Source organism: Delphinus delphis, chromosome 1 (assembly GCF_949987515.2).
Source record: "Delphinus delphis chromosome 1, mDelDel1.2, whole genome shotgun sequence".
NCBI classification, from domain to species: Eukaryota; Metazoa; Chordata; class Mammalia; order Artiodactyla; family Delphinidae; genus Delphinus; species Delphinus delphis.
In genome coordinates, this window is record NC_082683.1 from 119,327,030 (window position 1) to 119,347,992 (window position 20,963).

Consider the following 20,963-nt stretch of genomic DNA (forward strand, 5'->3'; position numbering starts at 1 on the left):
AATACCAGTGCTTCCATAAACCACCATGAACGTGGAACGGGGTGGTCAGGGGATTTGAGAGCAGAGAGGGGAAATCACTTCTTTGCCTGGAAGGGAAATGCCGTGCCTACCCCTTCAGGTCTGTCTACTGGATGAGAAGGAAATTCTCTTCCTTGCTTCTACCTTCCCCCATCCCCTTTCTTTTTTTGTTCCCTTTTTAGAATAATATAAAATAAAAAAAAGCCCAGCAGAAAGGGAGCTGTGATGCTGTCGTCCCTGGCGTTGATGTTATTTATTTTCCTCAGTTGCTGCTCTGGAAGCCCGGAGTTGACAGAGCGGTTTTGTAGAATAGAAACATTATAGACTGTTACTGTCAGAGTGTTAAATGTGATGGATAGAGAAATAGAGGCGAAGGAGGGGACTTAATACTGAGAGCCAGGGTGCTCATGGGAAAATAAACCATCCGCATATAAGAAATGAATGAGGTAATGTGGCAGGAGGTAATGGGCTTTCGCCACATGCCGGAACAGAGATGCTTATTACAGGGTGTGCTTAACCCTTGGCATGCTGATTTCCCTTTGTGGGTTCCAGGGCCCTCCGCCGTGTCCCTCTGTGCGAGCACATGTGTGGCTTTTCTTCAGGCAGGGAAGCAGGCGTGCGCAGAGGAGTGGAGACAAATGTGTGCTTAATAACACGGTATTAGCAGCAGCCTGTACATCAGAAAGCCTTGGCAGCTCCCGAGGGGCTCGGGATCCCCGGGGCTGCAGGAAGCAGAACATGCCCTGATTGCTGGGTTATGGAGAAGCAGGGAGGCATGCTGGGGGAGCTGGGGGCTCTGTTGATTTCTCCACTGGGGACTGCTGAGGGGTGTTCTGGTTCCCTGGGAGAGAAGTTCATGATTCATGTTACTCGGCTGCCTTAGTGGCCCCAGAAGATTCCCTGCCACTTTATGTAGCCAGTGCCTAGCTGTTCTCCCACTGCCTGGGATGTGGGGCTTTGCTGTGAGATGGGAGGGAGAGGGGCAGACAGTGGTCCTCTTAATTACCTCCTTGTCAAGTAGTACAGAGCCTGTGCTGGAGACGTAATAAAGGTGAGCATGCCAGGGGGAGACCCGGCCTCAGATGGGATGACGGAAGGAGTCCAGCCAGCCTAGGTGACGTGAAGGGAAGTGAACTGAAAGGTGACCAGGTTCCATGAGCAAGGTGCTTTCCCTTTGTGTTGGGTTCCCGTGACCTTTATGACCCATCTTTGTGTCCTGGTGGTGGCCAGCCCCGTGTCTTGCACATGGCAAGCATTTAGTAAAACTGTGAGGACTTGGTTAATAGGGGCCCTCATCTAGCTCTGGTGATTACATGCTGTGTGGCCTTGAACAGGTCATTTACCCTCTCTGGGTGTTAATGTTCTCTTCTATGGTGTGGGGATAATACCACTTCATAGATTTATTATCAAGATGAAACACACTCATACTAATGAAAGTGTGGGCAGGCTATAAAACATTACGCAAGCACCAAAGTTTTACCATTATTTCTGCAGGTAGTGACAGAACAATACCTGTGTATCAAGGATTCAGCAAAGAACTTCACCCAAGAAATTAATGTTTTCAAGCTAGCAGCTTCGCATGCTTTTACCCAAACAGGGCTGTTCTTGTCTGATGTTAAAGTGTGTCTCTTTGCTTTCAGTGGTGGTCACATCAGCAAGGACACCACCTGGCTGGATGTTTATATTGTAGGCACCGGGTCAGTGGGAGCCTCGGAAACTCTTGCAGGGGACCGCAGTCACCTAAGAGCTGTGGTATGCCTCACACTCCTGTTCAGAGCTTTCACAGAATCACTGAATTTTGGAGTTAGAAAGACCTTAATCCATGCCCATCGTTGTCCTTCGTTTAGCTTGGAAAGTGCTTCTTGCTGAAGCACAGGCCTGACCTCTAGCAGCTTTTGGTCTTTCTCTGGAGCTCTTCTATAGAAGATGTTCCTCAGCCCAACCTCATCCTCTGAGATCTAGTTGCTGCCTCTGAGGTCATGTCACTAGGAACCCTGTCCTTAAGATGGTCCACATTCTGGGGATTTTGGGATTGTCATTTAAGCTTTCAGAGATCCTCAGTATTTCCACAGGAGCAGAAGGACCTAGGTTGGCTGGCCCGCTCAACCGTGGTCTGGACTCTGCTCCAAGTCTGACGTTAGCATGTGGTGCCCACTGGTGAGGTGAGGGGACAGTCTTTCTCCCTGCGTCCTTTTCCCTATTCCTCTTTCTCACTCGTGGGTCCAGACCTTCCAGGCAAGTTGGTTGCCTTGCTGTCCCCCCGCTCCTCCTGGGATGCTTTTTTGTCTTCTCTGTATATCGAGTCTCTATCCATCCTTCAAACTTTGCTGCTTCTTATTTTTTTCCCAGTAATTACAACTTGCATTGAATCTTCTCTTCTCTTGATTCTTCAGATTTGTACGACTGTATGTAACAGCTGGCTATATACAGTTATTTGGTATTTCTCTGATTGTTTCACATGAGACTGTCTTGCTAAGGGTGTTAACATTTTCTCCAAAAAAGGATATACCCTGCATATACCTTTTCTTATAATTGGCATCCCACTTCCCTCTGCTTCAATGATTTGTCATCTACTTCATTAGAATGCTTTTATAACGTAGAGCTTTCTTTTGCTTTTTCTGGTTTTTCTCACGAGACTAGCTGTTCCTTATAGAAAGAAGGTATCTTTGGTTGTCCCAAGGCATCTAGTATATAGCCTCTCTTGTTATTTCCTCAACTTATTGACAGTTTTTAACAGAAAAGTTCTCTTCCTGCACTTGTCTAGTTTACACACTCAGACATCCTTATATTCAGCCTTGAATGGAATGGGAATGAAATCCATGTATAAAGAAAAATGGTACTAACCTGTGACAGGATCTTGTCTCTCACGAAATAATATTGTTGGTACATTTGAGTAAGAGAAGCTCTGAGGATTAGTGCAGAGTGTAGAATGATGCGTCACACAGAGCAGGCATCAGAACCTGTTAGTTATAGTAGTAGTTGTAGCATCTGCAGTAATTGATAGTTGAGAGGTAGTAGAATGTAGCAGTAATACCTAATGCCCACTGATCTGCCTTTTTTGCTCTGTTTGTGTTTTGGTCGAGTTCCACATATAATCAGATAATGGAGAGAATCTATAAGCTTGGGAACAGTAACACCAGACCCTCTAAATGAGAGTCTTCCCTGGGCTAGTGGGTTCCTTCTGCTCCTTACTTATTCTAAAGGCTGGGACCCTACCATGGTGTCTTCCTGAGCACCTCTGCGGTCCCAGGATATTGTCTTGAAATATGTCCCGACAAAAGCCAACTCCTTTTGGGTTCAGGAAGGAAGGTGTATTTTAGGACCGGTGAGGTACAAATCCCTGGATTTGTTTAAAATTTATAAAAAGGACAGTAATAAAGGAAGAGGAGGAGAGATCCAACTTCTGGCCTTTTCAGGAGACTCTTGCCTCTCTGCATTTTTAAAATTCCACTAGGATGCCCAGAATAGTAAGATTTGCAGACTACAGAGTTCAGGGGAAAGGCAGAATGACGCAGAGCTTCCAGGACAATTCTTTTCCCTTGTTGATTAGTTATTTTTCTAAATCCCTTTCTTTTCTGTGTCAAAGCACAGTGCCAGTCTTTGAACTTCACCAACTATGATCTCAGAAATGTGTGTGCTGAGGCCCTTCATCTTTGAAAAAGGGAATGATTGGGGTTCAGGAGGGGCATTGCTGGTGTATTCAGCAGGCAATGTCACTTGTTCTCCAGAGTAACCTGGGGGTGTTTATGAAATGCGGCTTCACAGGCTTGGCCTCAGCAGGTTTGCTCTGTGGCCTGGAAATCTGCATCTCATGAACACCTTTGATGAATTCGATGCCTGTGGTACATGCTTTACTCTTTGGGAAATACCTCTACCTCCACTCCTCTTCCATTCCACTGGTGGTGAAGGTGCTCACTTCGACAGCACATAGAAAAATTGAGAAGGATACAGAGATGACTAGCATGGGCTTTGCAGGAAGATCATGTGCACATTTGTAAAGCGTTTTGTATTTTTTCACTGAGCTGTACACTTGTAATTTGTGTACTTTTCTATATCTGTGTTACATACCAAAAATTTAAAAAAGCATCTGTTGTCCTTTTATTAATATCACTGTGATATATGACCCAACCCAAGAACTTTTGACCTATATCAAGAACCTATTTTTATTTTTGTGGTACGTGGGCCTCTCACTGTTGTGGCCTCTCCCGTTGCGGAGCACAGGCTCCGGACGCGCAGGCTCAGCGGCCATGGCTCACGGGCCCAGCCGCTCCGCGGCATGTGGGATCTTCCCAGACCGGGGCACGAATCCGCGTCCCCTGCATCGGCAGGCGGACTCCCAACCACTGCGCCACCGGGGAAGCCCAAGAACCTATTTTGAAGAGAATAAAAAGCCGTTAGCATGGATCCATGGTTTTCCAGGAGGCAGCTGGGATATTTCAAGGGATATTAAGGGGCATGAGAGTCCACCTTTGTTAACAAGTGTAGTCTGTAGCAGTTCTGGGGTGGAGTGGGGAGTAAGAGGGGATACAGCGCTCCTTGAGCCTCCTGATATATGAGGCGCTTATGGCGATGAGGTTTTTTGGTGTCACCGTACATACGTTAGAATGTTTGTTCTGCGAACTGAGTGAGGAGAATGTGTCAGAATGTGGCCCTGAGCACTCGTGGAGATGTGGAGAATGAGGTGGGGAAAGAGGACACCCTGAGCTCACCTTCATGAGCGTGAGGCTAGGCTGTTCCCAGGGTCACTGAGATGAGTCATATTTACTCAGTTTTATTTGCATGGCCCCATTCTGATAGATTTGCTATATTTATGAATATAATTTTGCATTTACCCTCCCGCACCAGAACTTCCATATTTGAGTTGACTGTTCATTTTGAGTTGGCTGAGTTGTGTTTGAGTGTGCGTGTGCCCTCACAGGGCTACACGATGAGTATGCACAGGCATATATGTATATATCTGTCTCCATGTGCCTGGCCATCCTGTTCTCATGGTCTCTTAGAGATACTTTGTTCCAAAGTGCAGAGACTTCTTGTGCCAGTTCCACGGACCACCGGCCATATAATGTCTTTTGATTTTTAAAAACCTGGTGTTTGCAAGTATCTATTTATTCCTCTCTAACTTGTTCCGCTGTGTTATTCTAAATGCGGGAAGGCAGGGGCACTTGAGGATGGTGGTGCAGAGTTGGGAGAGAGAGGGCAGTGTTTTAGTCAAGCTGGGTTGTGTGTCATGGATTCCTGGGTCCAGGTTCCTTTATCTGTTGTTAAGCTATGGTGGTGGGGCTGGGAGAGGGAGAGGGGAAGAGACCCTTTGCCCCTTAACACCGCCCCTCCCAAACGCACATAAATACACACGAACACACACACTCTGACTCTTTGTTGATTATCATGAGCCTAAACTGCTTTCATCTGAGATGACCTGTTAACCAAGAGCCCAAGCCTCCGTGGGACAGCTTGGGGGTCTGCCCCTGCTGGTCAGAGCCACGGTGTCCTCACTGGCTGTTAATCAGAGTCTGGGAAGCTCTAGCCACTTGTGCTGGATTCGGCTTTCTGTCTGAACCCAGGAGCACAGCTGCTCTCAGACCTGAGACATGTCTGGAAGGAAAAGGGATGGTTCCCCCTCTCCCTTTTCCTAAACCTCACCTTCACACACGTCCAATAGCGCTCCTGAGGACTCAGCCACCTTGTTACAATGGGCTCTGGCGTTCAGAGCAACTTTCCTACAAATCTCTTTTTATTGGCATTTCCTCCAATTTACCCATCCCTAAATTGCATTTGAATCAGTGGAGAGAAAGAGAGAGAAGAAGAGGGGAGGTTCCCCCCTCCCCCCACTCTTGGAAAAGCAGCTCACAACCAGCTTTATTTGGTAAAATGCTGCAATAGATGCTTGTCAGAAATAATTTATTCCTGTTAGCTGTAATCTGAAGGAAAACAGATACAAGTCCTATAGTTAAAAAAAAAAAAAGTAAAGTAGTCTTGCTTTCGCTGACAGTACAAAGGTGTCATATACAAGAAGGATTGACACAGACCAAGGGGTCTTGTGGGAAATATGATAATAACTATAAAGAAGACAGATTATTCCCCAGTTGCCAACATTCAAACCTTTTTACAGTCAGTTCAAACATATAAAACTTTATTGCTCTAGCAGAAAGGGGAACAATTTCTGGTTGCACAGCTTTCCCAGGGCTGGGTTTATACTGTCTGTGTTATTGCTCTATAGTGGCATTTTAAAGTTTATTGAACAAGACTTTTACAATTGAAGGAAGTATATAAAACTGTAAATTTATTAGATTTTTCAGGATAAGTGCCCTTTCTAGTTGTGCTCAAGAATTCGGAGCTGCGAGAAACCGCTAGTTACAAGACTTATTAATATTAAAGACTGAGGGTACGCACATTTTATACCTTAACTGATCGCACAAATAATAGTATTATATTACTGAACATCAGAGCTCTGATGCTATGGAATTGGATGGATACACACGTGTAGGACTTTAAATGCCAGACGTGTCTATTTTTCACTGGCTAAAAAGTGAGCTTTTGTTATATCTTACTTTATTTGATTTTAACACAATCGGTTAGGATACTCTCCTTGTGCAGTGAAGGGTGTCTCAGGGTAAATGTTTTTTTTTCTGAGATCCTTGCTGATTTTCCAGCATTTCTCACAGTTTGACTGTAATGCAACTACAGGTGGTAGATTTTAAGAGCACACTTTGTGGGGGGGTAGGATGGGATGAACTGGGAGATTGGGGTTGACATATATACACTATTATGTATAAAATAGATAACTAATGAGAACCTGCTGTATAGCACAGGGAACTCTACCTAGTGCTCTGTGGTTACCTAAATGGGAAGGAAATCCAAAAAAGAGGAGATATATGCTTACATATGACTGATTCACTTCACTATACAGTAGAAACTAACACAACATTGTAAAGCAACTATACCCCAATTAAAATAAATAAGTAAATAAAAATAAAATTTAAAAAAGAACATATTTTAGGTGAAGCAATATATTGTAGCATCTACAAAACGTAACTGTTCTTTTGATAATCAAAATACTATTAAAAAAATTCTCTTTTATGTTTTCCAGCTTCTCATTTTTCAAGTCTTTGAGGGACATGATTTGAGGAATTTTGAAATGTTTGTGATAATCCATATCCAGGTTTCCCAACCTCTGACCTTTTTAGTCCAGAAAATTCTATGTTGAGAGGGGCTATCCTGTGCACTGAAGACGTTTATCTGCGTCCCTGTTCACTACCAGAGATGCCAGCAGCATCTCCATTCCTCCACTGTGACAACCATAAATGTCTCCAGACATTGCCAGATGTGCCCTGGGGGCGTACTCACCCCCTGTTGAGAAGCACGCTTTTATACAGTATTATGTCTTTGAAAAAAATAAATTTTACTCTAAATAAAAAATATGGGCTATGTCTGGTAATGAAAAAAAAACCCTATAGTTACCAAATATGATGAATGATAGGATTATTTACTTCCAGAAATATCTGACTGTGGACTTCTCTTAAATAATGTACTCTCCAAAGAACGTAACAGAACTCAAAAACCATGCATATGATTTCTCAGAACTACATTGCTCTATAACAGGAAATGTCCTGTTTGCCCGCCTGTGTCGGAGGGTGTGTGTTTATAGGTATATCTCCTTATGAAGCTGGATTGCATATTCTTTTTGTGTTATCTGTGATTCACCGCTATGTGTTTGCCTCTTTGATTTTTCATACACATATGCAGAAACATATGCATATATATACATATATATGTTTATATTATGTGACTACACAGGGAAGGATTTGAGAAGTACAGAGACAGACAATTTTGATTATAATTTTCTCCCTTGACAGCTTTAATTTTGAGGTACCATCCACTTGCCTTTAATTATCAATTTGTGTTCTAGCATTTTTTTAACCTCTTCAGAAGGTTTTATTAGTGGATACATTAAAAACATTCCAAGAAGTTGTTTATAGCACCTGTTCACCTTCGTGCTACCTAATGTTACGCAAGTTGTCTGTGTGTGAATGGCACTTTGATCTGGGGTTTTGTGTTAATTTGCCTAATGGCCACAGCATTTACAGAAATAATTAAGATAATATGTTTTCAAAAGAGATTCAATTTTAAAAGGCGTTTAGTTTTTGATTGCCTGAGTTTTGGAGTTCTACATTTTTTTTTTTTGCGGTACGCGGGCCTTTCACTGTTGTGGTCTCTCCCATTGCGGAGCACAGGCTCCGGACACGCAGGCTCAGCGGCCATGGCTCACGGGCCCTGCCGCTCCGCAGCATGTGGGAATCTTCCCGGACTGGGGCACGAACCCGTGTCCCCTGCATCGGCAGGCGGACTCTCAACCACTGCGCCACCAGGGAAGCCCCTTTCCTTCTTTTTAAAAATTCTATACACTTGTGACTTACTAAGCGGTATCTTGAAAGTGCCTTGAATCTGTTGTTCTTTTCTCTCCCTCTGGCCTCCGATGGCTGGGTAATGTTAGCCATATGACAATGTGTCTTTTCTTCTTTTCTCGCCATCTCTGTAGGTGCATCAGGGTTTTTTTTTTTTTTTGTGAAGATGTGTGACATCCTTAAGAAGTATGGTGTAACTCAGTTTATTCCCTAAATGTGTTTCTGAGAAGCTAGGTATAAATTGCATGAATGGAAAGTAAATCATGTTAGAAATCTGCTTGTGCGTCTGGCTAAGACACCTATGATGATTCTCATAATAAACCAAAAGATCTGTTCACAAGCACCCCTTTAGTTACATCTGGCTTCCTTGAATCATAATACACCTTGCTTGAATGTTTAGACTACCTGTGTCCATGCCAGTGTGGTGTTTGTTGTGAAACACACACACGTAACATACCTGCCTTTAAACTTGACCATCAGAGAATGTGTTGGCCCCCATTTGAGGGACTGCCACCCCTACAAATGATAGCCTCAATGCTTTCCAAGTTTAGATAATACATCCAGTCGAGGTTAGATAATAAATACGGTCTTATTATGATTTAAATCATAAAGAGAACCTGAAAGATGTGAACACACTGAGTCAGGCATACGCAACCCACCCCTCCAAAGCATTCAGGGTGAAAAGGGAAAGTCTTCATCAAGTCTTGTTACCCTTTTGGATTTCTAAATCCTACTTCCAGGTACCACAGAGGAGGCGGCAGCAATGCCATCTTAGAAAAACCCTCAACCAAACAAAAGAAGCCAACAAAAGAAACTAAAGAACCCTAACCCCAGTCACAGCTAAATTCCCAGGACAACTTAGGTCCTATACTTGTCCTGAGTTCCTAGACTTTCTCGGCAAGTTTGCCATCTTCAGGGGCGAGTTGAAAGGGACTGTGAACTCTTCAGAGGCTGAAAGGGAACCAGCAGGAGCAACATGAAACAGCAAATGTCAGGGAAGTCAGGAAGCCCTGAATCTTTTATGAGACCTTGGATATTCTGATCACAGCTCCACTGACACCGAGATTGGAATACAGATTACAAGAGGGAGTGTCCGTGACATGAAGCCCAGGCTTAAATCTTCCCAAGGTTTTAATGTGGCTTACCATATGAATATTTTGTTATTTTATGTGGCAGTGTTCCCACAGGAGGCCAGGAAAGAGAGCGCTGACTGAGCCAGGGGTAGGACAGGTCTAGAGGTGGGAGGGAGGAGAACAGGATTGTGGCTAACGCCACTGCGGGGTGTGTGTGTGTGTGTGTGTGTGTGTGTGTGTGTGTGTGTGTGTGAGAGAGAGAGAGAGAGAGAGAGAGAGAGAGAGAGAGAGAGAGGGAGGGAGGGACAGAGAAAGGGAGAGAGAGAAAGAGAGAGAGAGAACAAATCCCCGCCTCATATAAGACACTGATACTAAAACCACTAGGGCTGTTTATGAATTCATGAAAGCTTCACAATGAAAGGAAGGAAAGAAAAGAGGAAGAGACCCCCATGCTGAAATGAATTTTATGCTCAAGAGCTTATCTTGGGAACGCAAATAGGTTTAAGAGTCTCCAAACTAAGATGCCCTTTTTGGAAAAAGGGGAAGAAAAAAACCCAACGGCTTTGGAGCCTGGAAGCACAGTGAAAGGATGTGGAAATGAGAGGCTGCTGCTCCCATGGGGGGAGCCACGTGTCCTGCTGCAGTGACGCTGTGGGCCGGAGGGAGGTCGTCTGGGTGTTCGCCCTTAAGCTGGTTTAATTTCCAGCAGGGATCCCGGTGAGGACTGCGGGCCAAGCAGACGCTCTGCATTGTCTTGATGGCGGGGCGGGGTGGGGGGTGGATTATGGCAGGCAGGGGCTGGCAGAGCCCCAGAGAGACGCAGGCGCCATGGGGCATGTAGCGAGGTCCGTGGAGTGCTAGACTTCGAGCTGCTTTGCCAGAACAAAACTTGGCAGCAGATTTGAGAGTCTGGATTTTGCTTTTCCGCACATGTCCACATCTGGTAGGTCGCGCTGTCTCACAGCCAATCTGCAAGTCAGTTAGGTGAGGTGGAGTGACCCCAGCCTAAGGCAGGCCACAGAGGCCGAGGCTGAGTGACTAAGCGACCGTTGGAACCCCAGCACAATGGAGATCCGAACCAGGGGTCCTTGACGCAGCCCTTTCTTTGATCAGAGCGCGTCGCCTACTATAGCAGCTCTGGAAGGGGTGGATGGGGATGAATAAGGGGTAGTTATTCACAAGCAGGTGTCTTCTATGTGTCAGGTGACTTCTATGTGTCAGGCGCTGGGCTAAGTGCTTTTAACACACGTCATCTTCGCAATACATCTATGACACGGGTACTCTGATTATTCCCATTTTAGAGATGGAGAAACTGAGGCTGAGGCAGAGTTAGAAGTGTGGTAGAGCCAGATGTGGAATCTAGGCTATCTCCAAAGTACTTGGCCTTGAACACCCACTGGGCAGGTTTGGGCTGAATCTGTTCCTTCATTTCAGGCAGCATTTACTGGATGCTTACTCTATGCTGGGTTCCATGCTAGGGGCTAGGGGTCAAGACTGGAGGAAGACAGCGCCCTGGTCCTTCAGGTTGTCACAGTCATGGGGACACCCAAGCACATCAGCAATGGCAGTGGTGTCATAGATGCTCTGAGACGGTTGGACACAGTCCTCATGGGGCCCAGCAGCCCATAGTGCAGCAGTGCAGTGGGGACAGGATGGCTGCAGCCCACCAACTTCTTGTGATCACATTTGTCAACATCGACTACCCAGAAGGCTCCACCTGAGAGAGCTGGCCTTCTTTCTATGACAGTGGAAGCTTCTCAGAAGAAGAGGGCTATGGACAAAATGAGAAGCAGACCCTCCAGAAAAATAGGCCCAGCTGCTTGTCTCAGGAAATCCTCTAGTCTTGTGAGCCCGAAAGTGTGGAAGAACAAAGCTGGGTCCATTGAAACAGAAAGAATAAGAAAACAAAAAATAGCAAAGGGGAGGGAAAAAAACACTTTAAGTTGAATAAACTACCGCTGAGCCGACTCAGGAGTTCAGAGGGGGAGTCTCACGTTTCCAGGATATTTCCAGTTTCTGATGGCAATTAGGGAAAGACCGCTGTAACCTTGAAACTTGGTCTGGAGGGACTGAGCTTAAGACCACCAAGACATTGCACACAGACCACCCACTGCAGACTTTCTTGCAGAGATCTGCCGGCCAGTCTTTTGATAATTCTGCAAGGCAACCTAAGCCATATTTTGTTGGGAGAGTGGGAGAGCGAAGGCAGGTGTTGAAAAGCCATGAAAAAAAAAGAAAACAAAAATGTGCCTGAGGCTCGTTTCAGCTGGCAGCAGAATTTCCCTCCTCTCTTCTTTTTGATTTTGATATTATTACAGGAACATTACCACGGACACAGTTTTCACTTGACAGTGAAATACCAGAAGTCAGCTTGGGGCCAGAGTGCTTTGTCGGTCCTGGGGGGTGGGCTTCCCCTGAGCCCCTGTAAATCTGAGAGAGGATTGCACGAGGATGGAGTGGTGGTGGAGCTAGTCGTGGGCCTCCAGAGGCCCCTGGGAAAGGATGCTTCCTGGATGTGAGCTGCTCAGGACCAGGAGATGCTGGAGTTGTAGAGATGCAGCCAGGAAGCAGGTCAGTTGGGTGTGAATCGTAGAATTGTTTTGAGGGTCAAATCAGCAAATGTATGTAGAACGCGTCCACCAGTGCTTGGCACGTACACCCGTGCTCGGTAATATCAGCTATAGTTACCGTGTCTTCCTGGGCAAAGCAATATCCTTTCTCTGCAGAATTGGAAACTGATGTCAAGAAAAGAAGGACGACATTGTGGTTGGAGGGAATTTCTTTTTGGTTCAGTTATCTTTTTTTCCTTTTTCTCCTTTCGGTTCTCTCCTTTCCTCTTTATTCGAAGGCCACCAGAAGTTGAATTTAAACTGGGGGACTCCTCCAGTGCTGTTGAATTTGTTGAGTGTGTGCATGGGCAGTGGAAGGTGCTGGTTTTCTATGGTAAAAGGGAAAGGACACTTGAGGGTTTATGGAGGAAACAGAAGAGGGCCAGGAAAGGAAGACCACGTTGAAGGTGTTTAATTGTTTGAAATGTTGACACATGTGGATGCCTAACAGAAGAGTGAAGAGTGGCAGCTGAGTCCAAGGTGGGGACAGCCGTGCTTATCTTCCTCAGATTCGGAATCCACCTGTTCTTGTTGACCCCATCTGGCCAGCCAGGTGTGAGCCCAAGTACGGCAGCAAACGGCAGCAACGGCAAGAACAACAGGGCAGGTGCCGCCAAGTGAGTCTGCTGCAGGATGCGAGAGACACGCTCATCTCACTCTACCCTCTTGCTATCGGCTCTTTCTCCCTCTTCCTTCCACTCTGTTTCTAGTGACACATGAGGGTGAAAGATTGCATCACCCTGTGAAAGAACGGGGAGGTGGTGGTGTTGGCCACGGGCTAGCAGCAGTGACTCAGGGCTGAGCTGTCAGCAACCGCGATGTCTGCTGACCTGGAAACACAGATGAACCCTTTCACCGAAACTTTTATCATCCCAGTTTTCTCTTTTGGGGATACCCCCCTGCCTACCCTCCAGTGCTACAGATAGTTGAATTTCTGCGACAAGCCTGAGGAACAAGTCGGTCCCAAAAGAGGAGGGGGAGAAAGCAGATTGGGGAAATTGCTTTCAGGACACAGAATCCCTACAAGCCTGGGCTTCTCCCACACACACGCGTAATCTTGGTTGATGTCTATGTCTACCTGTGAAAAGTTGAAGGAAATAATATACACGCTCTGTTAGAAACATTCAGCCACCACGTATGGAGGGCTGGCTCTCTGCTGGGCACTAGGATGTGGCATTCCTAGGCTGGGTTGGGGGGTGGGTCTCTGAACAAGAAGCCTGGCTGTGGGGCAGGAGATCAGGGTGCGGCGAGAGGATGGGTTATTGAAATTGAACTGGGGGCTGAAGGGTAGAAAGAACTGTATCGGTCACCACCACCATCACCAGCCCCCGCTTTCTACTTTGTTGTTTTTTCTTGTTGTTGTTTTCGCCTGTAAGAGAATCAGAAGGGTCCCATCTGCCTTCTAGGGAAGGGTCATGCATGGTAACTGGTAACATCTGGGGCAGGGTCTAGTTCATTATGCCACCCAGAATATCAAAGCCGTTTAGGCACTGGAAACCAGGGAAGGAAGAAGGGATTATTTAAAAAAAAAAAAAAAAAAAAAAAAAAAAACCTTGCTGCCAATCGGGTAGCTCTCTGTCTGCCGTCTGCAGGCTGCCGCTACCCACTCGTTACAATTAAAATGAAGTGTCCGTCAGCGGCTATCTTCTCTGTGTGGCCCATATGTTTCTGAGCTGATACTGTCCGGATTATTCTGTTCGGGAAAACGATAACGGCTGTTTATAACCTTGGCAAAGACTGAGGCCTAATCAGGCTGGAGCACATTTTCACCGACTGGCTGATAACAGGCTGTTAGCAGTCTTCTCGCTGGGGAGAGATAGGCCCAAAATAAGCAGATCTGTGAGCACAGGAGCCCAATCGAGTGGTACACACTCTGGCCCCGGCTTTATTTTTAGATTCCCTTTTCCCGGTTGGTATCAGAAGGCACAGAGGAAGGAGGTGGGGTGGGTGCCCCCATGGGGGTCAGAGGGAGGCAGCGGGGGAACGTTAATCAGCATGAGAGGCAGAGGGTCAGCCCGGCTCTCCGTGCTCTGGGCTCCCCTCAAATGAGGGAAAACACGTGCAGGTCTTAGGAGACAAAGGAAGGGATGGGGCTGAGTTTCCTGGCCTGGTGTGTGGGCCCCGAGGCCTGTTCAGCTCAGTGTCTCCCAGCTGCTGGAGTCTCCGTCTGGGCCAGCAGGCATGGGTGCTGGGTGCTTTCCACGTTCTCTCCTGCTGTAGGGACCAACCTTGGCTATCGGACTTAATCCACATCGTGGGCCTCTTGAGGGCGTCCCTCCAGAGTCACTTTACCTGCCCAGCTAATCCTCACGCAGGTGTGGAGAACAGACAGTGGGTTAGAGTTAAAGGGACGCGGGTGTGGAGAGGACCCACGGAAAGGTCCATGGGTGCAGAGATTGAGACATCGACTGACTGAGGCTCAGGGAGGTTGTAAACTGAGGCCCCACGGAACCATGGATTAATAACTGATACTCAGCCCCCAGGGGGGAGCTGGAAGTTTTCAGAGAGGTCCAGATTTCTGCCTCTCGCTAAAGCCTTCAAGGAAAGGCCCTTTGAACTTGTCCCTATAAAAACCAAATCGACAGCTAGCTTTTGCTTCTAGACCGCATTCTCCAAAAGGACAAGTTACCTCTGGGCCTTCCTTGACATGTGTGTGGTTCTAGAACAGTTAGGAATTTGAGATGCAAAGGTATGTATGTGATGTCAAGTATATGATGTCAAGCATGTGATGAAAATAAAAAGTAGGAGGGAAGATACAATCGTGATAGGCAGCAAATGTCCTAAGAAGAAGGAAGTGTGAAGGTATTGTTTGCATTAGACAGTGGAAGTCTTGTATTTTGTCTGTTTATTCTGCATAAAGCTTTTTATCCTAAAGCGCATTGGGTGTTTTACTGTCTACTCTGCTTGCCTGTCTGTCTCCGTCACTTGCCTCCTCTTCCTGTCCTCTCTTGCTCTCTGAGCAGCTGCCTGATTCCTGACTCACTTTTGTCTGCCTAAGACTGAAAGGGTAGAATCAGGTGGTGGGAAAGCGGGACAAGGAGACCCATGCGCGGGGGAGGGGTGGCGTTCACAGGGGCACACAGATTGAAGTAGGCACAGAAGGCAGCAGAGAGCACTATTACCATTATCATGCTAATCTGTTTACAAGGCCTCCTTTATTCATTAATCTTTGAATAGCAGAACCGTGCATGCAGCCTGAAATAAGAACCACCTGTGCCTCTAGGAACAAAAAAATGAGAGTGTTAGGGACAAATGGAAGCAGGAAGGAAAAAATTAAATATAAGCAAAAGGCTTTAAACCTGATCTTTCTGTCCTTTAGATCTTCACACGTATGATTTTATAGCTCACATACTGCAAAAGTGGCCAGCTGACTGGCAATTTAGGAGACACCCCCCAAGTTCTGAGAAGAATCTGAAAATGTAATAAAAGTATTAAGTGGTCTGTCTTTAAAAATCCAAACAGAGGTGTTTCTACACTAATTTTTATTCTTCTTTTTTGGAAGTTAGTACCCACACGTGGAATAGAAATGAGTTAACGCTTGAGATTCACTGGTTAACTCGATAATCTTTTACATTATCTTCACATAATTCATAGTAATATAATACAGAAAGCTAATACTGGAAGGGACCTTGCATATGATCTCGTTCAATCCTCTGTCTATTAAACCTTTAATTAAGAGTTCTTTACACATAGTCCAAATCTGCATTTGTCACATCACACACAGACTGGTTACATTATCTTTGGAGCAGTTATTCTTACACGGAGCAACATAGCTCTTGCAAACACTTAGTACCCTGTGTTATAACAATTAACAGGGACTGAAGGGAGATGTAGGGGAGGGCTTCAGCTTTCTTTGCCATTGTTGCTAAGATGGCAGAGATACCAGCTAGAAAGTCCGTAGAAGACATATCCCACCTAGAACTAAGCATTTTCTAAAAAGAGATACAACAATGCCAACGGAATGGAATGGCTTCCATATTCCTTTAGGTAGGACTGGAAGTTAGCTAAATAATAATTCTTATTAAAAGATATTCCCTTGGACTTCCCTGGTGGCACAGTGGTTGAGAGTTCGCCTGCCGATGCAGGGGACGTGGGTTCGTGACTGGGTCCGGGAAGATCCCACATGCCGCGGAGCGGCTGGGCCCGTGAGCCATGGCCACTGAAACTGCACGTCTGGAGCCTGTGCTCTGCAACGGCAGAGACCACAACAGTGAGACGCCCGCGTACCGCAAAAAAAAAAAGATATTCCCTTTGTCGAAAGGTTTAGTTCTTCAGTTCTAACCACCAAACCTTATTGGTCACTAGTTGTAGAGTCCTAGAATCTCAGAGCTGTAGGGACTCCCTCTAAAGACCTGCCTCCTTATTTTTCAGAGGAGATTGGAGCACCAAAGAAGGGACTGGACCAGGGCTAGAACTAGGACGTCCTACCTTCCAACTCAGTGTTTTCCATCTATATGATGACTTTATGATTTAGTTATAGGATGAAGCATTTAAAATAAATCCCTTAACTGTCCATGCCACTGTTTACTCATCTGTAAAATGAGCATTGTAATTTCCCAATTGATTTTTAAGTTCCTCCAGAGCTGGGACTCTGCCATCCATCTCAGTGTTTCCCAAGGCACCAAGCTCTTCCGGTGCTTTGCACACAGAGTTGCTCAATACATGTTGACTATTGAATAATTGACTGAATAAATGAATACGACTTTTAATTGGACTTCTCAAGCGATTATTCTTTCATTAAATGATTTTTCTCAGTTGTGTGCCCATTCTTAGCCATTCATTTCTTAAATCTCTTTCAGGGAAAGCAGTGAAAAATGATGATGTCGTCTTTGGTGGTTCTAATGGAGAACCTTTCAGTGCCGCAGAGACCTGATTACAGTCATGGAAGTGTTGTTGTGGTTGTTTGTTTTCTTTGCAATTAGTTTTTCATGGAGCCTTCGGAAGGCTTAGTGATCTGAGGGTCCTTTGACTTCGAGGTTCTCAGCAGCAGGGTCAGTCCATTCTTAGTAACCCAAGAACCCTCTCCAGCAGATTGCTGTAGGATCTTTTCATTTTTCCTGAAGATAGAAGGGGAACTTATAGGGGACTATGGATGGGGACTTGATCTAACTTGTTTCCTGCTATATTCTAGTGCCTAAGTAATACCCGGATCATAGTAGGAACTCAGTAAGTGGATGAGTTCAATGTACACAGGTCCGCTTTTGCTTCTCTAGCCCATGCCTTCGATGTGGGAAGCTGGACTGGGGGACTGTTGTTAGTTTTCTTTCTCAGTCTGTGAATTATCTGAGTCTGTTACTCTGACTCAGAAACCCTGGCCAGGATAAAGTCTTCCCCTGAAAGCATAAATTCTGTCAGTCCATTAAAAATGTGTATCTTTGGACCTATAACTCACACTGCCAGGGCCCTTTGATTCCAACCCTCTTCTCATCACCGCCCATGAGATGACCTCCCACAAAGGCTGGCTGCCCTCTTAGGCTTCTGAGAGCAGCCATTCAGAGAGGTCAGAATCTAAGGCAGAGAGATTATTTGGGGGTAGGGGGTTATAACAAAATTGTTGCTGTTTTATTGGTTCTAACTTGCTTCTCAGAGGCACGTGGCTGGCATATTTGGGTCATTAAACATAAAGGCGTCTGCTTATGAATTATGCCAGCAAGGTGTTTTCAGATCATAGGAAAATGGTGTGCGTGGTGGCTGCCAAGTAGTGTTTTTACGTGTATGACTGAACACACCACCCGCGGATCTATATGTAAGGCAGTGGGGCTCTGTACACATGTAGCATCATTCATCACGGGCCCTCAGAACCTTTCATAAACATGCAGTCACTTAAGACTCCTGTGAGTTAAATAAATAATAAGATCCTTAGCCCCTTGAACAGACTATGAAACCTAAATATTGACAAAATTAGGCAATTTAGCCCAAGGCAGTATGTGCAGAGAAAGCAGGGCCTAGTGAGCCAAACCTAAGCTCCGGCAGCGAGAATCTTACCTGTAAACATTCGTAGGAAGGCAGGTTGCCGTGCGGCTTTGAGAGGAGGCTTTCAGTCAGTTTTCAGGCTTTTATTCAACAGCTGGTATGTGCCTGGTACTGAGTTAGAAACTATTAAAGGGGGAAAAAAAGGCAAAACATACACAATTGCTTTCTCACAAGACCTAAAAAGCAGTCATCTCAGTTGGTTGAGCTCACTCCGGCCATGACCGTTCGCTATGGAACATAATTAAAATAGTGAATCCTATAATAGAGACAATATTCAGTCTTGGAGGCAGAGAGCAGTTTCGTTCCAGGGTAGTGGTGGTGGGAAATTGATGGCCATGGAGAGGAGTTGGGACAATGAGTTGAGAAATAGGTAGGTTTGGAGTCAGCAGAAGGCAGATGAATGGACATCACATTTGAAAAGAACCAAATAAACAAAAGGCCAAAAGATCAGAAAGAGGATTGTGCTTTCCTAGCAATTCTCACTCTATCTGTTCTCCTATTGGTAAAAATGAAGGAAATGATATTGGCTAGTAGCATGCCACCACAGGAAGGATAGCTGAGGGTGGTTAATATGTTGTTAGTTGCCATGGTTAGATGCTCTTTATTTGATCCACATGAGCATGGCGTTAGGTACGTGGGTCTCTTGAGAGCGTTTAAGAACATGACATTGGAGGTATTTCTTGGAGACATCTATCCACTGGTGTATGGTATGAGCAGAACCACACTTGGGGAAGAGGAAGGCCCTTCTTGGCTGCAGGATGAATACAGACCAGCAAAGGCAGCCATATTGGGAAGGAATCTTGGGTGGCCCGGTGGCCCCTCCCTTCCAAGACCGAGCGCTGTCTAGGATTGTCAGACGGGTGTTCAAATAAATAATGCAGCTAGAAATACTTCCAGCGGCAACTGGGATGGTCTTTGAGTAGCTCTGGGACGATGGGAGTACAGCGTCCCAGCTACTCGGGCAGGTGTGCGTTGGCTCCAGAAAGTTAGGACAGACGCTCTCTGGATACATCCCCTGCATGGACCAGGGCTCATTTCCGAGGGGGAAACAGAACAAAGTTTTTTTTTCATGCAGCCCTGCCTGGAAACAGGGTGTGCCTTGCTGAACCCATCAGAGTGCAAGAACAAACAAATTAATAGGCTTCCACTAGGGGGAGACTGTGGTTTCAGGGCAGTAAGTGCAGTTAATGTTATCTGCCCCCATCCAGTTCTTGTCCACCGCTAACAGACCATACCTAGCATGATCTCAAGGAGAGTAATCTCTATTAATAACCAAAGTGATGGTAACTGTTACCATATTAGCAGTCTTTTATTAAGTACTTACTATGTGTCAGACACCATATTTGCTGTTTTATTTAATCTGCAAAAGAAGAATCAAGGTAGGTAATATTATCCCCATTTGTGTAGATTCAGAAACTGAGCTTCAAAATAGTGAACCTTGCCCAAGGGCACACACACTTAAGTCATGGAGTTGGGAGTTAGGTCTAAGCCTGATTCCTAAGCTATGCACACTTTAGTAAAAATGTTAGTGTATTTCCATGCGAACTTGCCAGTAACAGCATGCTTTACCTTTTTATTTATGTTTTTACTCTAAACTCATACATATAGATTAATATATAATGATATCATGTGGTGTTGGCATTGTAGCGTGTTCAGGGTCATTCTGGGGAATCTAGATTGTGTTTTGCAAAAGGATCTGTTACCCCCAACGTGCCTGGGTGAAAATCAGCAGCTACGAGTTGAAGCCCCCAGTTGGATCACATTTGGGAACTCTGACTCATGACTCTGAGTGGTCAAGATGTGGTGACCTTCATTATTGTGATTGCTGCTCCTATAGGACTAACTCTGGTATGTGTAAGTCTAAGAGGAATATTTGCCCACCAGGAGTATTTAGGAATTGGGTGGCAAATGAAGTCTCTAAGACGATTCTGCAGATCTGCTGTGCTAACTGTTATCACATGGTGAGGATTCGTGTGGCATTGACTTAGGAGCACATGAAAAGCCAAACCCTGGATTGCCCGGGCTTTGGGGATGAGCTAAGCCCACCTTTGCTACTTGGTGAAATCAAAGCTGATGACAGAGGTTACCTGGCTGAAGGTCACCAGAGACTCAGTCATGCTTTTGACCATCCAGACTTGATAGAAAGATGATGGAGCTACTGACAGAATCTTACTTTTGTGGCAAGGACTGGTTGTGAGAGGGAAGTCTGTTTCAGGGTTTCAGATTTTCAAATGGACAGATGTGAATTGCAGCGAAGGCCTGTTTTAGGTCTTTTGTAGCTGAATTGCAGTCCTGTTTTTCCAGTCCTTAGGGTAAAGCAGCCCCACCCAGCCCAGTTGAATCACTCTTGGATTTACTGAAAGAGGAGGGGCTGACCCTCAGGAACTGGCCAAATGACAACTCTTGGTTGATAACGAAAGTGTTTCAGAATTCTACTCAGCCTTACTCCCAGCCAGAGACGCCATCATATCCGATGAACTGAACAAGCCGAGGGCTACCAGGATCTGCCTAGGAGACCTACCCAGGCATGCTGGCCCATGAGACGGACACATGGTCAGGGTGGCGTCCCGGGAGCAGGCAATGCCACGATGAGCCATTTTTCTACCCGCTCTCGTTCAGCTTTAAATCTGGGTGTGTAGGGGTACCTCATTCTGTGTGAGGGAACGTTAGGAGGCTAACGGTCTGACGTACAGGGTAACGTGTAGAATGCGAGCCCCGATTCCAACTGTGATGCAGTTCTCTGACGAATCCACAGCCGGAAGGAACCTGGACGCCGGGGAGTACTAGCCCTTTTCACTTGGCCTGAGTATTTGAAAGCTTTAGGCCATTAATTCAAATTGTAAAAATCGTATTTACAAGAAACCAGGGAGTAGACGGATGGCGTATTA

At 45.7% G+C, this 20,963-nt stretch overlaps 1 protein-coding gene and 1 non-coding gene across 3 annotated transcripts in view; both read left to right on the forward strand.

Annotated features, from left to right (window-relative positions):
* PBX1 (PBX homeobox 1) overlaps positions 1-20,963 on the forward strand; it is a 282,732-nt gene that overhangs the window by 132,335 nt on the left and 129,434 nt on the right. The gene's annotated exons all lie outside the window — the stretch shown is intronic.
* On the forward strand, positions 3,929-4,032 carry LOC132416287 (U6 spliceosomal RNA). Its single transcript, XR_009517538.1, has one exon. It is a non-coding gene; the product is annotated as a U6 spliceosomal RNA (small nuclear RNA).